Source organism: Falco cherrug, chromosome 9 (genome assembly GCF_023634085.1).
Source record: "Falco cherrug isolate bFalChe1 chromosome 9, bFalChe1.pri, whole genome shotgun sequence".
Lineage (NCBI taxonomy): Eukaryota > Metazoa > Chordata > Aves > Falconiformes > Falconidae > Falco > Falco cherrug.
Window position 1 is genome coordinate 25,430,549 of NC_073705.1, and position 16,097 is coordinate 25,446,645.

Genomic DNA, 16,097 nt, shown 5'->3' on the forward strand with positions numbered 1-16,097 from the left:
AACTGGTAAACACATTTCCTGTGATCTGCTACGGTTCTAGGATACATCCCATTCTCACAGGCAAGGGTAACTGCTACCATCTGGAGAATCTTACATTTGCTTTGAAGACAGGATGCTCAAAATGATGCTCCAGTGAGTAGCTTAAACCTTGCTTCTTCAAGGAAGGAAACTGCTTCAGATGCACAGTAGTAGCATGCTAAAGAGAGAATCACAAGGTTTATGTTTAGTTACACATGCGCATCAAAAAAGAAATCCTCCTGTACACCGAATCACTGATTTTAACTCAATCAGACATACTTAAAGGCATCTCTTTCTTCAGGACCACATCTCGTAGGGACTAGACACTTCCCAGTGGCTTCCATCTTTTGTATCAATGAAAATGTGACACCTGTAAAAACGAGCAACTGTTTTGGCTAGGCAATAGAATTAAAAAAAGAAAAGCTGAAATGATCTTATTCTGAGGGTATTCTCTTCAAAGAGAATGCCGAGTAGATAAGGCATTGCTACAACAGTCAAAGGAAAATAGTGCAATTATTAGTTACATTTTATAAAGGACTGAACAGAGGGACAAAGACACACTCCAACACCCCGATTGTTTCAAGAAGGAAAAATTTGCATTAAGAAACTGAGTTAAAACATCTTGAGGGATTCAATAAATGTTCCATGACTTGGGAAAAGAAGATTGCATCTATAGAAAACTTAGATCATTGCTCAGTAGTTCAAATACAGATAATCATAGACTTGCTTAGCTGACAGGTAGATAGCTAGATAAATATACAAAATCCTGAAGTTATCACCACCAGACTAAATTCCTTTGCATTGTGATTAGCCTAGTTAACCACCACTGTCTTTCACAGCATCAACAAATTATGCTTTTCTTCCTTCACTGCATCAGAGACAAAGGAATAGTCATGACAAAATCCAGGATGCAGATATTCCATCTGAAATGGCTTTAGGTCTTGTTTAACCCCAGTCTGCAGTCCAGGAAGGCGATTGCTGAGTATTGCCCAAGCACATCAGAGATCACAGGCTGCTCTCCTGGACAACATGGGGGAAAAAAAAAAGAAAAAAAAAAGTCCTTTATCCTTTGTATGGCATATGTTTGAGCACTGCATACGTACAGGAGCACATTCATTTAGCCCATAGATCTTGCCAGCATGGTCTGGACCGAAGCCGAGTGGCTTAGTGCTGCCTAAATGCAACCAAAATCCTTGAGAAAGGTGCCCATCCAGGAAGAGCTGCCTGAGAAAGTCTTGCAGGTGCTTGTAAAACATAAACCCAAGTTTTCTGAGTACAGTCTACTCTTTGCCTACTAGTGCATGCATGAAAGATGTGGAAGATCTGCCCTGTAGTTCCCCTCCTTTCTGATTTTGTTAGATAGGGATGAAAATATCTGATTTCCCCCTGTCCTAACTGTCTGTGTTAAGTACTGGCCTTAATAGTCACATTTCCTCTCAGTGGCCCCCACAACAAGTTTTGTATTTCAGGGTGCAGCGTGCACTGTTACAAAAAGAAGATGGTAGTGCTTACCCCACTTCCAGAGTATTCAGTCACAATTCAGAATCAAGATTTTGAATCTTCCTAGACCAGAGCCGTAATTCCCCATCTCCACAACAATCACTTTAAAATCAGAGGTAATTCAAAAGAAAGGATACAACAACAGTAGATTTTTTTTCTGGAAGTCTTAAGTAGCGCCTCATGATTATTATTGGCTAACTCTTAAGTGGCTGTCCTTTCAGCATAAAGAACATTCTTGACTGTTTTTCAGAAATCGCTATTTCTTCCACTCACACCATTCACTGTCAAGGTAAGCTAATATAAACAGTATGACTTTTTGCCCTAAAGCTAGGTGGTGAGATGATACAGGTAAATAATTTCAAGGACTTCATTCACATGCTTTCATAAAATGACATAGCATGACATGAAATACTCATCTCTTAACTTGCAACTAAAGAAAGCAGTAAACTATGGTCATTCTTAAATAGAGTACATTTCTCAAACAAATGCTAATGCTATTTAAACTTTTTTAAAAATTCTGAATATGTCAAAATTTATGTCATGAATTAATGTGCGTTAAAAAATGCTGCCTATTTAGCACTTCAAAATTAATAAGCAATGTTTTGCCAATTTTTTTGAGAAACCTCTGTGTCATCATGAATTTGCTTCCTAAGTATTTGTGTGGTATCCAGAATGCTTGTTTGCAGGCAATAGCTATTGTCAAGCTACAGTTATTTTCAAAATGATCATATGGCATAAATTCTTAACTTACAATAAAGATCCTACTCACTTTTTTTCAGTTTTCCTCTCCTTTGACTTTATGCTAATGTAATGCCATGGATTCTGCTAGGGTCAAAAGGATATAAAACTGTAGTAGCTTTGCTTCTTGTTGGAGGGAGATTGACTACATGGAAAGACCTACTCAAAAATTTCATCTCTCCCTGCCTACGTTTCTTTTTTAAGGAAGATTAATTTAAGGAATTGATTGAACAGGTCAGTCCACTAAGGAATAAGAGTCCTAAATGTAGAAATGGCAGCTTTTCCTGCTGTAGTCCAAAGTCCCTCTGGGGATCCAGGCCTGGAGCCATCAGCTTGTCAAGCCAAGGATGCCTTCTTACTGTGTCAGTAGCACCAGGAGCTTGACAGGCCACGCTGATCCCATCTGTAGATGTTACTGATATCTCTAGAACCAAGAAAGATCCAGAAAAGACTTAGTACCTTAGGACTGACACACTTTCTCTTTATATTGCCAGCTTCAGTTCGGGAAGATCCTGGCCATAACATTTTCATGCCCGTACATGTCCTTACAAAGCTCTTGGCAGATAGGCAGGAAGTGTCCCATGGACCTTTATTGCAGCAATGAGCCTTCTAGGGATGGCTTCTCAGGTTTCTGAGGTTATCTGTTGGAGGACTGAGCATTATCACCTTAAAATCTTCTCAGTCCATCCAGGAAGTGAAAGGATGCTGAGAAATCCTGGACATGAGCAAAGCATTCCTGTGAAGACCTCAGATGAATTTATGTGAAAAGTGCAAAGCATGATTGTAACAGTAGGGTAAAAATGCAGATAACATGGAAAAAAAGAAACGTAGGCAGGGAGAGATGAAATTTTTGAGTAGGTCTTTTCATGTAGTCAAATCTGTGTTAGTTCCAGTAATGTAGGAAGTCAGTGGGTGTCTGATTATCATCTCCTGAAGACAGAAAAATTGCCACTGTAACATTTTTTTTTAATCAGACGAATTTTTAAATAATAATTGAATTATATATAGCAGCTTTGTTGGGTTTTTTTTGTTTTTTGCTTTTTTTTGGGTTTGGTTTTTTTTCCGTTTCCCTCCACCTGGCTTTCTCATACAAAAGCTTCCCCTTCTCATACCGTTGGCAGCTTAGAATATGAACAATGTATTTTGTCTTCAGCTTAAGTTCATTATGTGTTTCTGAACTACTTGGCGGGAGGGTGGGGGGAATTCCTTTGTAATGGCTTCTAAATAAATTCAGTATCAATTTAAACTATTAGAGGAAGTTAAATCAAAATAATTGGGATATTAAAATACTTTGTGCATTTCCAATCACTGGTTTATTGCAAATCTGGATCTTTTCCAAGGAACAATAATAGAATGAATACATTAGAATGTTTCCTTCCCCTTAATATGAAACCATTTGCTCATGAAAAGATGATTGATAACTTGCATTAAACACAAAACCAGATTGATTCGCAGACATGCTTGAGGAGGGGCTGGAAGGAAAGGAGAATAAATGTCACATTAACAAAACATTACACAGACGCACATTCACACACTCTGGGTATATTAACCAAATAAAAAAGAAAACAACATAAAAGCTTTCATAACACCTCTTCTCATTAGAAAATATACTAACCCTGTGCAATGTAATTGCTAAATACACCTTGGCATGGGCAGAGAGAGGTATTTTGAGATTCTGATTGCAAGTGCTCTGAACCAGTTCAGAAAAAAGCTAGAGCAGGGTACAGAGAGAGATAAATGTAAGCTGATTGCAGTGTCAGCTAAGTTATTGGCTCCGTCTTGTTTCTGATCCCTCTACCATTCTTCTTCACAAAGTGAAGAATTATGTCTTCCAAACTGTATAGTTTACTGGGACTAGGGTAGATTTAGATTAGATATTAGGAAGAGTAGATGTTTCAAAGAAATCCTTTACTTTGAGGGTGGTGAGGCACTGGAATAGGTTGCCCAGAGAAGCTGTGGATGACCCATCCCTGGAAATGTTCAAGGCCAGGCTGGATGGGGCTTTGGGCAACCTTGTTTAGTGGAAGGTGTCCCTGCCCATGGCAGGGCAGGGTGGAACTAGATGGTCTTTAAAGTCCCTTCCAACTCACACCATTCTGTTATTCTATGAAATAAGCTTGCGCTGTGCAAGTCCACGGTCTGCAGGAGTTGCCACAGTCTTCTCTCTGCCACTGCCACAGAAATGTCTGTTTCTAATAGTTGCCACATTTGGTCTTAGGGCAGTCCTGAGTTTCCAGTCTTCGTTTCAAGCCCTGGTGCAATGTCTAGTGTGGCAATTGTTGCGCACAGGTACATATGCATCCATTGGCACGTTTCTGCCAGCTGGAGAGAGCAGGGCTGCAGTCAAAGCCCATTCTTGAGCAAAACACAGGGGACTGAGCAGTATCACTTGAAGATATCTCTGCATTTCTGTGACCCCTCAACACCTTTCTCATTTGTAGGTTTTTTTTGTTCTGCTTACTTTGGGGACAGAATTTTAATTTACCATATTCTCCTTGTTAGCTTTCAACTTCTTTCCTTTGCTTCCCCCTGAAGAAGACAGGTATCGCTGCAGTGGATCAGATTCAGTCTGTCTGTCTTAGGCATTATCCATTCACAGATTCTTAGGGTAGAATACAAGAAACAACATAAATATTCAGCCGTCTGTGGTACATTTCTCTACCTTTCTGAAGAGAGCACAAAGAGTATACCCCTTTTCTGTTCACTTAAATGTATTTAGAGTCACTGCTTGGGCAGTCTGGCATTCACAAAGCTTCAGAGTCACCTGATATACGCACTACATGGTAGTCTAGCTCCTGCTGCAAAGGTTCTTGCACCTTAACCTCCTAAGAAAATCAGTCTGATTGTAACTAATGAATCCCAGCAGAGACAGAAGGGGAGTGAAGGGTGCTAGACATAGCTACAGCCTACATAAATGGGGAAGAGAAGAATTCCGCTGTAGTGAATTTGAAACAAGGATAAGTTTTCTTGAATCAAGTGAACATGTTGTTGCCAACAAAAGACGCGGGGGACAAATATGCATTACAGCATAAACAGAATTCTGAGTAGAAATCAAGATGCTAGATTTCCTCAGTATTTGATAATGCTGCGATCACTGCAGCAATGTTATGTCCAGCTCTGGCATCTGCCTGCATTTCAGGAAGGATATTGACAATTGTTCTGAAAAGAGGAATGAGCAAAATACTGGAAAACATGCCCCAAAGACAAATATTTAAAGAATTCAATCTATTGGTTTATAAAAGAGATGAAGTAGCTTCATCCCATTTCATATGGATTTCAGTGGGGAGAATGAACTAGTTTACTGTTGAAACTGAAACTGATAAAGCTACAGTAAACCCAGGGATTAGAATCCAAAGTTGAACAAACAATCTGTGTGATAAGATACACATTTTTAATAGGGAAGATATTAATCATTAGAATAATGCACCAAGAGCTTTCAGAGTATCACTGGGCAATTTCAGATTGCCATCAAATGCTTACAGGTTTTGTCTGATTTTGTTTTCTTTCCTAAATATATTATTTAAAAGAAGCTTAAAGAGAATGTAGTTCAAGCATGTAGGAATATCCACATCATACAAGTAATCCCTTAGAAGTTCACTTTGGGTCCCTCTTGGATTTTATAACGTAGAAGCTGATGACTCCTGAAATACCTAAGGATGTTCAGCTGCACCTAGTGGAGCACAACTCTATCTCTGCAAACATATTTCAGTGCGAAGGCAAAGCAAAACCATACCTGATGCAGCGGCCCATTGATATTTGAATGTAAATCCCTTGGGTTTTAATTTATATGTCCTAAGATCCTTGTTTAAATGTGTGTTTCCTTTCTTGTAAGTCACCAAATAACTCCCTGCTAATCCCCCTCATTTACATTGAATATTAGCTTTGTGGAGAATGGAACTAATTAATCCTGCATAACTATAATTTAGTAGCTGGGCTGCACAACGGCATGAGAATTAGCACGGCACTGGGCGCCAGGTTATCAGATCCATTTTCTGGGTAAGTCTTATTATGTTCTGCAGGACAGGCACAGCACAGAACAGATTTAATTACACAGCCTTTCAATCAGCTTCCTTGTAAGCCAGGAAACTATCTTCTAACCCTCTCACTTTACAGCAAGCAATGCTTTCTCTGAAGCTACTCTTGCTTTGTACTTGACCAGCTGATCATTCTACCTGGACACTAATTATTAGTAGGAGCTAATGACTAATGACCTTTTCTGCAAGGTCATATCCCAAGATGACACCAGAGTCTATAAACATTCTCCTAGTTAGTTAATGACTAGTAGTAAAATGATGATTAACAGCAAACAGCCCACTTTCTGAATAAAATATAAATGAACATATGATTTTCACAATAAAAACAATATTACACTACTTAATAGCATGGGCAAATAAGTACATAAATAAATAAAATCTCAACTTCAGTTGATGACAAAGTGTGATGTTGTCTTACATCCTTCTCTCTAAAGGGACTTTACACGTCAGATGTTGTCCAGTAAAAGGTGTGGGTTTTGCTGCCAGGTCTGGCAGTGACCTGCCCCAATGAATCACTCAGACTTTCTCTGCCTGATCCTCCTACTGCTCTACTTTTTTTTTTTTTTTTTTTCTTTTTCAATGTTGATAGTAAAGTAGTTTTGTTCAGTATCATGACACTCACACCCCCAGCAGAGACCTGTCCCGTGAAGGTGATTCTCAAATTGTGCTGTCAGTGGATACAGAACGTCTTTTGAGGGGGTAGCTCAGATCTGCGGTAGAACAGAGCACCCTTTGCAGGTTCTTCTCCAGGATACACAGTAGGTAGGCTCCTAGTTTTGATGATTTGGTTAAATACCTTGATATCATTAAAAAAGCCTGCCTTATGCATGCTCATTTCTCCTCTCTATCAGCTAAGAAAAAAAGAGATGGCAGAGTAAGGGAGACTTTTAGGCTTTCTTACTGCTAAAATGTTTGGATTATAAAGATACATCACTGTATTTCACCAAGGAAGGAAAAAGCAAGTCCAACCACGTGAAAACATTCAGGTGTGAGAAAAGCAGCACAGGACTACAAAGAGATTGCTGGAGATTCTCCTTGTTTCATTATTTATATTTCCCCACAGTGGCGAAAAACCACATTCCTATATTCAATATAAAATATAATGCATTTAATTGATCTAAGTAATTTCAAGGCTGCTGAATAGCAGAAGCCTCCGGAGTGGAATATTCTGACTTAATGATCACATAAAATTGCTCGAAGTGTTTTTAATGTCATTGTAATTTCTGAGTTTATTTAATAGTTGAGGGGAAGAGAGGGTAACATTAACAGTCATCTGCATGGCTTGCATGACTGTATATAACAAATGAGACGTGCGTATGCCACAAGAGCCATCATTTTAAAATGGCTGCAGTAAAAATGCAGTTTCACTGAGCATTTGCTTTAGGCCATGACACAGTTTAACGAGGATGATACTGCATTAAGATTCAGGACACCTCAGATTTGTTTCCAAGTGTTTGGCCTTTTATGGAGTCAGATCTCTTCTTGATTCCAGATTCCTTTCTCTTTCTTTCTCAACCTCAGCCATTCAGTTCATACAACTACCAGCAACAGCTGTCCAACTCCGATGTCTATGACAGTGTGGTTGTAATCCACGTTACACCTGGAAAGTATATGGTAAAGACATTTACTTTTTATTTAGTGTGTGTAAACAGCTGCCGCTCATCCCTAATCATCAAAACCTTGGTTAATGTCAGATATTATTTTTCTCACTGGCTAAGCCCAGGCTCACTTGCAGATGAGGGCCAACACATTCATCCACAGGCCAAAAACGTAAATCCACTACGGGCCTGTTTTGAAGCACGAGAGGGGATTATGTATGCAGTCTGCACAGATGCTTTTTCTAGTGCTGGTGGCCTCCCTGATTCCAAACCAGTGATAGGTGGAGCAGCAGCATGTGTTGCTCTGCTGGATATCTTTATTCCCCTCATCCCAGCGTTTGCTAGTTGAAGTCTTTTCCCCAGTTTCTACTGACAATTTTCAGAATTATTTTGCAGTATTAAAACAAGAATTAAGATTTTAAAGCTAGTTCCATATTCTCCTCTACTCCTTCTACCCGTCTGATCTGTTTGAAGTTATTTTAATCTCCTCTCAACCTTGCCATTTTTTTTCCTATTGGACTTGTCTAATTTGCTTCATTTCTAAGTCATGATGATATCCTCAAGACACCAATTCATAACTTCCTCATGCTGAAATTGTTCATTAAAATCTAATTTTTACCGTCTAATTCTGGCTTTTTAGCTAATGAAATCAGAGCAATTATAAATATCCATCTTGCAACATTGCATATTGACATTTGAATATAAAGTCTCAGAATGGAAGAAAAGCATCACTGGAGAACTTTCTTTCCTCTAGCTGCAAAGGAAATTAGCTCAATCATAAATATATAGATTAAAATACTCTCATCTAAATTAATTTCAATATTAACTTTATACTGCCAATAAGGTTTGCCTGAACATGACCCATAAGGGGCTATATCTAATTTCACATGAGATATGCCTGGTTTGCTCAGATCCATTATTTAACAAAGAGAACTGAAAAACTCAGAAAGAAAGGTACAGCTTGCTGTATTTGATCCAGAGTTCAACAAGGGTTTTAACATCTTCCAAAAATATTAGAATATATTGAAGGAAAGAATCACTCAGGAGCACTCATAGTACTTTTTCCTAGACTTATTTTAGTTGTTGATTCTAGACTAGGGTCGTGGTTGAATTTTATGGGATCACTTTGCATTAAGACTCCCTGTGACATCAAAGAGCTACACCACAATTTATATGAATTAAAAGAGGAATTTCTTTATATTTCTAAATGTTTGGCAATCCTCCTAAAGTTATAAACATGGATGGATATTAATATATCGATGCAACAGTCTGAAAAATGTATAGATAAGGGTAAGACAATCAGACTTGCAATAGCTTAATATATTATCACCACAGGATGGGGTTCTGATCCTGTGTGTAATTCTGCAGTTATAGATCCTTTTGAAATAGTTTGGAGAGCTGGATGTCAGTTCTGCAGGTACACCGCTTTAAAAAAAGACTTCAGAAAATCATAGGTAAGGTATTGTAAGGATGATCAAGTAGGTATGTAATATTTGTTCAATCAAAATTATTTACTTAGTGGCATCCATTTTCATAAGCTTTCTGTAGATCCCTGCTCAATTTCTTGCCAAACTGCTTTGTGAAGTGTGAGGATGCTTACTTATTGTTTGTGCTCCAGTGAGGCAGCCAAACTTCAGATTGCCTTGCAAATGGGCCCTGCTGGGCTTCCATGTCCTGCACCACAGAGCCAAGAGCCTGAATGAGCTGAAAGCCCCAGCCCATGGCAAAAGTAATGTCCTGACAGGTAATCTGCAATCTGAGAAGCAAGGAAATTTCAACTCCACTGGCTATGGATTGATTTAAAGATGAGAAGTGAAGTTTAACTGCTTTTTTTGGATCTAAGAGCCTAGACTCCTAGACTTGTCCTTATTCTAACTTTTCAACATTCTAAAAAGAAATACTTTGATGTTCTGTATCCTATTTTTTGAAAAAACGAAGCAGCAGATATAATCACTGAGGAAAGAAGTGCTGGGAAGAACGAAAACGCTAGACAGAAATTTTTTGCTCAGTGCCTCAGCCACAACAGAGTTGTTCTCTCTCACTCCATATTTCACACAACAGCTCAGAAGAGGTTTGTCTAGTGAAGGCAGCTAAAATCATCATTACCAGTCTCCACAACGTACAATTACTTTGATTCATGCAATCTGCCTCTGTGATGAGATGTCTCACAGTAAAGACATAATAACCACTAAAATAACTATTTAGTTATTATGGCTAGATGATTCTAAGTTCATTTTATTCAAAAGCTTCAGTATCAGCTGATTTGATATCTGTTGGCAAAAATACTCTTCTTGGCAATGGACCAACGAATTCACAGAACAGACACAAGGGAGACTTGTTTCAGGCCCAACATCAGTTAAAGGGAAATGTTCTTCATGGACATTGTGTCACAGCAGAGAGAATGGAGAATGGTGTGATTCAGTGGCAAAGATGAGAGATTCCTGCATGTAAGAGCATGTCCAGGCAAGCATTCCCTGGGCATGAGTATAAGCTGATCCTCCAGAAATTTGCAGCTGCAGCTTTTCATGCTGGAATTGAGAGCATCAGGCTGCAGCTTTTGGTTGGTAGGTCCTGATAAGATAACTGGCGGGCCACTGACATTGGTTGGTGCCCAGGAATGCACTGACTCTGGGGTTATCATTCATTAGCTCTTGTGAAAACAATTTAAGAATTTAATCTTGTGGCCGTCAAAAAAGAAAGACCCTAACACTTCATACCATGCAAATGTTTGTTCTATTTCAAAGCATGGAATGTTGAATCTCTACAGCAGCCTGCTGGCTCTGATTTTACTTGCATGCAGAATGGTTATTCTGGAAGTCAGCTTTCTTTTGGAAATAAAAAGGATCTGGCAATTACTGCAACTGAGTATCGACATGAACAGAAAATGGTCACGCAAAGCAGTCTGCAACAGCTATCATTTACTTCTGTTGCTGGTTTGGTGGCATTAATGCACTGCATACCTGCATTTCAGAGAGGTCAGTGGTAGGTGGCACATGACTTTTTCAGATGTGAGCAACAGAATAAGCCTTTTGAAAGCATTGGACTTGGAGATGGCAGTTACACTATCATGGGCATAAAGCTAGTGAAGAGAGCATATGGAAAATACCCTGGACCTTGGAATATATTTGTTTGCAACCCAGCTTTTGTACCAGGGAAGCCCAAGTGTAAGGATTACCAGGTCAGTTAGGCCAAATCAAGTCAGCATTGCAGCCTACAGCTAAACAAAGAGCTGGTATAACTGTCTGTTCTCTTCCTCTAGGCACAAAGATCCAGAACCAAAATGCACAGATGCCAGTATGTTGGTTCATCTGTCCCGCTGCAAAACCCTAAAGAAGGTTTAATATTTTTCCTGAGAGGATCACAAATGCAGCAGGACTGAAGTCAATTGATCCTTTAGGGCACTCAGACCTATTTTGCAGTCTTCCTTTGTGTGATTATCTGAGCCACTGTCTTTTGGCATCATTGGTGCAGGGCCCAGGTATCCATGCCAGTAGCCTGAGTGCTCTTGCCAGCAAGTTACATAATTCATCAAGGAACCATGAGGGGGTATATGTAATTTATCCTTTTATTCCATGACCTATGATGCAACTCTCTATATAATACTGTAAATAAGCCATCCTGGCTCATCAGGCTTTTCCCCAAGCTTAGATAACAGATGCATGCAAGGAAAAGGCCATGAAACTCTATAAATGCACTTTTAAAAAGGCCTTACTTGGCTTCATCCTACCTAATTGTAAGCACCTAATCAGAAAGTCCGATTAGGGAGTATGGGCACCTTTGGCACCTTATGCCTTCAGTGAAGAAAATGCATCGATCTAAGAGATAATTTGATCTCGGGCACATCTCCTCCTGTCAAGGCTTTTTGCCTTGTTTCCTGCAGTGGAAGGGCACCTGACTTAGAAACCTCGGTTCTGGCCTAAGATGGGGGGAAATTATAGTCTGTGGTTTTTGCGTTATTCCCATTCTCTAGTATATTATCCCTATTTCTCTCGCTGTGAATCTTCAAATCCTTCCTCTACTTATGATTTCCCCCCCATCTCTCATTTCCTCTGTATGCAGTATTCCTACCCTTTGATTCTCTATTTCTTGCTTGTTGCACCCTCAGCTGCTCAGCTCTTTCCTTTCTCTGATCATGTGTTGTGCATTGAAGTGGATATTGAATTAGCAGTCAGTTTTCCCAAAATTGGCCTTGAAGCAGCTAAAAACTAGACTGGAACTTGGGTACTAATATCAGATTTGGTTAATAGAGTTAACTGAAAAGCAGAGGATATTTTGAAAATATATATTAAAAAATAATTACAGATTTTTCTCTTTGAACTGCCATTTTTGTGGAAGAATGAAAACAAAGGAGTTTTAAAGCTAAAAAATGTTTTCCCTTGAAAAACAGTGAAAACAGTGAAAAAGAAAAACTTTACATGACAGTAAAAGTACACAAACCAAAAAAAAGAAAAATCTCAAGACTTTTAATTTCAAATTAAACAAAATACCTCAGTGAAATTCAAAATCAGTTGGTTTGGGGTTTTTTTGTTTGTTTGTTTAGGATTTATGCTTGTGTTTTTAAAAGTTTGTTGCCATTAAGCTGTGAGCAATTTTTAAAGTCTTTCTTGGTCCACCACAGAAATGAAAGATCTATTATTCACCGAACTCTGTCTCCTGTTCCTCCTTTCCCTTCTATTTCTGAATCGTCAATTTTCTCTTTGTCTGGCTGCCATCGGTATTATATTGTCTCTACACGGTCTAGTCCAACCTCTCACACAATAGCACTCACTGGTCTATAAACACTAACAAATTAATGTTATATTCAATGGAATGAAGCAGTACCGTTGAAAGAGATTGAGGGCTAGCAATTGAGAAATCATAGATGTATTTGCAATGTGATACAGCAGCAAAAGGAAGGGCAATGCAATCTTAGGCTACGGTCAGAGAGACATTACATTATGGAGCAAAAATAAAAGCCAATAATTTTCCTCTGTACAGCTTGGCTGTGACTGCACCTGGAATATTATATTCAGTCCAAGGCACCAGAGAGAGATCGACAAATGGGCATTCAGAGAGAAGGGCTGTAGCAGTTGATTTACTGGGGAAAGTTTAAATGAGCTAAATAAGAGGGCTGTGCTCTGGGCAGCACAGGACAGAGAGCAGCATAGCTGGGAGCAAAGCACATACTGCCACGGGGACCTGGCTGTGAAGCTGTCTTCTAAGGAAGGTCAAAGCACCACTGGGCTGCATCTACATCCTACCTTTTCCTTCATCTATTCCCTCAGGATAAACCCTTCTGAAACTAAATTTTCTGACAACCAAGCCAAATGAACAAATTCGTCCTGGCCTGGGTGTAAAATATTTACCCTTAGAACAACAAAGCTCCAGACCATCTGCCAGGGGTTTGTAACCTCTGCCCAGCTGGAAGGGCTGGACCTCTGGGGAAAGTTTAGTCCACTCCTTTGCCTGTCACAGCTGGAAGAAGCAAATGTCACAAATGGATTAGCTAAAAAGGCTGTCTTATTTCCACTTCCCACTTTCACATCAGAACTTGGCACAAGATACTCAATGGGCTACAACAAACAAGATTAATAATGGAATTAAACCAACTGCGCAAGATCCAGACAAGACTAGGGTCCACATATTCTTTAGTTGTGCAAATATGTACTGTGGAAAGCCTTGAAATATCAAGAATAAGCAAACATCCTGTGACAGCATGCAATATGTTTGTATGAGATTAGATAGAACATTTGCTTTTCGTGATGCTCTAAGAACATCCGCGCTGCCCCTGCCCAAGCCGTCAACTGTACTTCTGCAAGCCATCTGCCCCCCCCAAAAAAGACACATTACATTCACCACAAAAACAGCAAGCCACTGCCCCAGCCCAGAGAGCTTCCCTCCTAGTTTCTGTGACACATCTGAGGAAAAACAACTTTTTTTGCAGGCGACTGTAGAAGGCTGTGAGTTGAGACTAGGTATAGAAACTGAAATTTCCAAGTTGATCATTTGGTATGGGAAGAGCTTGTTTTTTTAAGAGCAGAGTACTTCTGGTTTAGGGAGCACACTTTGGATGAGGACCACTTCCATGCAGACAGAAAAATGCACCGTCCTAAGGAGGTGTAAAAAAGGACATGATCAGGCACTTACCAGCGCCTGGCTTTTTAAGGAAGCTTCCACTCTTCAGTGTTTTCAATCCTGCATTTTCCTAGTTCTGTTAAGACTTTCTCCTCTGTCTTAATTGACTCTGTTGTGCATTGTGTCTCTGAAGACACACACTTGAGAAGCCAGCAGACACCCGGTGAAGCTACAGAAGCGTGGTGCAGTGGAAGGCAGGCTCCAGAGGCCAAATGCTACCACCTGGTTACTTCTCCAGGCAGAGCCCATCTGAGGGGTCTGAGCATAGTCCTGTGATCTGCAAGACCATGGAAGAAACTGGCATCGAGGATTTACTCAGATCTAACTGACCTGAAAATAGCCCACACTCAGCTGAATGTCCTTGAACCAGGTGCATGGTGACAGAAACAGATACTGACTTAAGTGCAACTGAAGGGAAATAAAACTGTTGTCATTTTATAGAAAGGAGATGTAGGTAGGACATTTTAGCAGAAACAGGAAAAAAAAATCAAAGTCTAATGTACATCCAGGAGTTATTTGAAGCTAAGAATTCACTGTGCAGTAAGAAGTAGAACTTGCTAACTGGCTCAACTATCATTTAGAAATCAACAGTGAAATAGCTAATTTATTATACAAATTAGACCAAAGCAGAATAAGGTATTCTGTTTAATCATAAAGATTGGGTGTGGGGTGTGTGTGTGTGGAAGTCCTATATTTTTGAGCAAGACTGAATATTCTATGAAGTCAAATCTCCTCACTTCAATGAAGGTATTAGAATAGAGGGAAGAAAGTGGAAGAGGTCATGTAGTTTCATCAGGATTGCTTTCAAGTAGTTAGTCACTAACTGATTGGGCTTTTCAGGAGAAAAATGGCTCAAGTTTCTCTTGCAGCTAACGCAGCTGCTACATGATGCAAGAAGTGGCTAGTTAAATTACTTCTATAAACCAAGAAAGGTCAGGATTTCTTGTCAATAATTCTGTCTGGGGGATAAATATGTTTCCTTTTTGTCTGCTCCCAGAATGTATTATATACATCTGCTCTTTGTGACATTAGCAGTAAGTTGAGTAAGTGCTTGATTCATCAACTGGTTCACAAGCAGAGATAATTCTTATCTTCACAGGCAGGAAAAGTGTCTGCTAGGAGGAAAACCTGCAGTTAATTTCAAGCTTTAATCCCAAGAAGCCTGAAGCATGCGCAGCACTGTTCCCCTCGAGGAACTTTGTGTTAATTATGGTCGTTGGCCAAATTTGTGAGGATTATGTTAAAACTGTAGTCCCCTAGCCAGTAAAATGTCTAAATATCTCTACATCCTAACCCCTTTCTAGTTTTACCTGGCCTGGGATTGCTTTCTCAACTCAGTTATGCTGTGGGAAGGATGCAAAGATAAAGTGATTCTTTGAAGTTCTCAGGTCATCCTGACCTCCACTGCTTCGCTAGAAATAGATGGAGCAAGAGAAATACCAGCCCCCTGAGCCTTCTTTTCTTCCTGTTCCAAGCACTTTGAGAGGAAAAGTTATCGAGCAGATGAAACCAGAAAGACAAACATTGCTTTGCTACTGGTAAGGCAGCCAGTGAAGCTTGTTTCAGACTTTTTTTCTCTTTTTTTTGCCAGTGAAGTTCAGTGTGTGAAGTACTGCACAAGACCTGGGCATGCTTTGTCTATTAAAGGCCTGGTTGAAACTTTCACAAAGTCAAGGCAAACTGTCCATTGAGATCATATGCTTTGGATTAGGCTTTAAAACTTCTGACTTAAAGCCATTAAGATCCAGACTCTCATGCAAAAGTTCCTGAACTTCAGAAAGGTTTCTGTGAAGAGTTCCTTGGGGAAGCGTCATTATCTTTAATCAACTTTTGGGATTCACAAAGTAAGCTGTTGTTGATGACATGATTTATATATGCTCTTTATAGACTTGGAGTGGCTTTATGCATTATTTTACGGTGTTTATTGCTTATTATGGAAACTACATGATAACAGTGGTTTCAATTATAAGCCTATTAGGCAAGTAATTGACAACACAAGTACACTATAAAGTTACACTCTGCTTGCTTCAGTACAAGTGCTGCATTGTGTTTTTAGGCAGGCAGCACTGATAATCACTTCATAAATGATTTCCTA

General features: G+C 39.5%; 1 long non-coding RNA gene across 17 annotated transcripts in view; it reads right to left on the bottom strand.

Moving 5' to 3' along the window:
* The window catches only part of LOC114015826 (uncharacterized), a 114,928-nt gene that overhangs the window by 4,215 nt on the left and 94,616 nt on the right, over positions 1–16,097 (bottom strand). For 15 of the 17 annotated variants that reach the window (XR_003559970.2, XR_003559969.2, XR_003559975.2 and 12 more), the window contains 3 exons: positions 4,742–4,858; positions 298–1,620; positions 95–196 (listed from right to left, as the gene is read on the bottom strand). This is a non-coding gene — a long non-coding RNA (uncharacterized LOC114015826). The remainder of the gene's footprint in view (positions 1–94; positions 197–297; positions 1,621–4,741; positions 4,859–16,097) is intronic. The other 2 variants (XR_003559982.2, XR_003559983.2) reach the window with 2 other exon arrangements.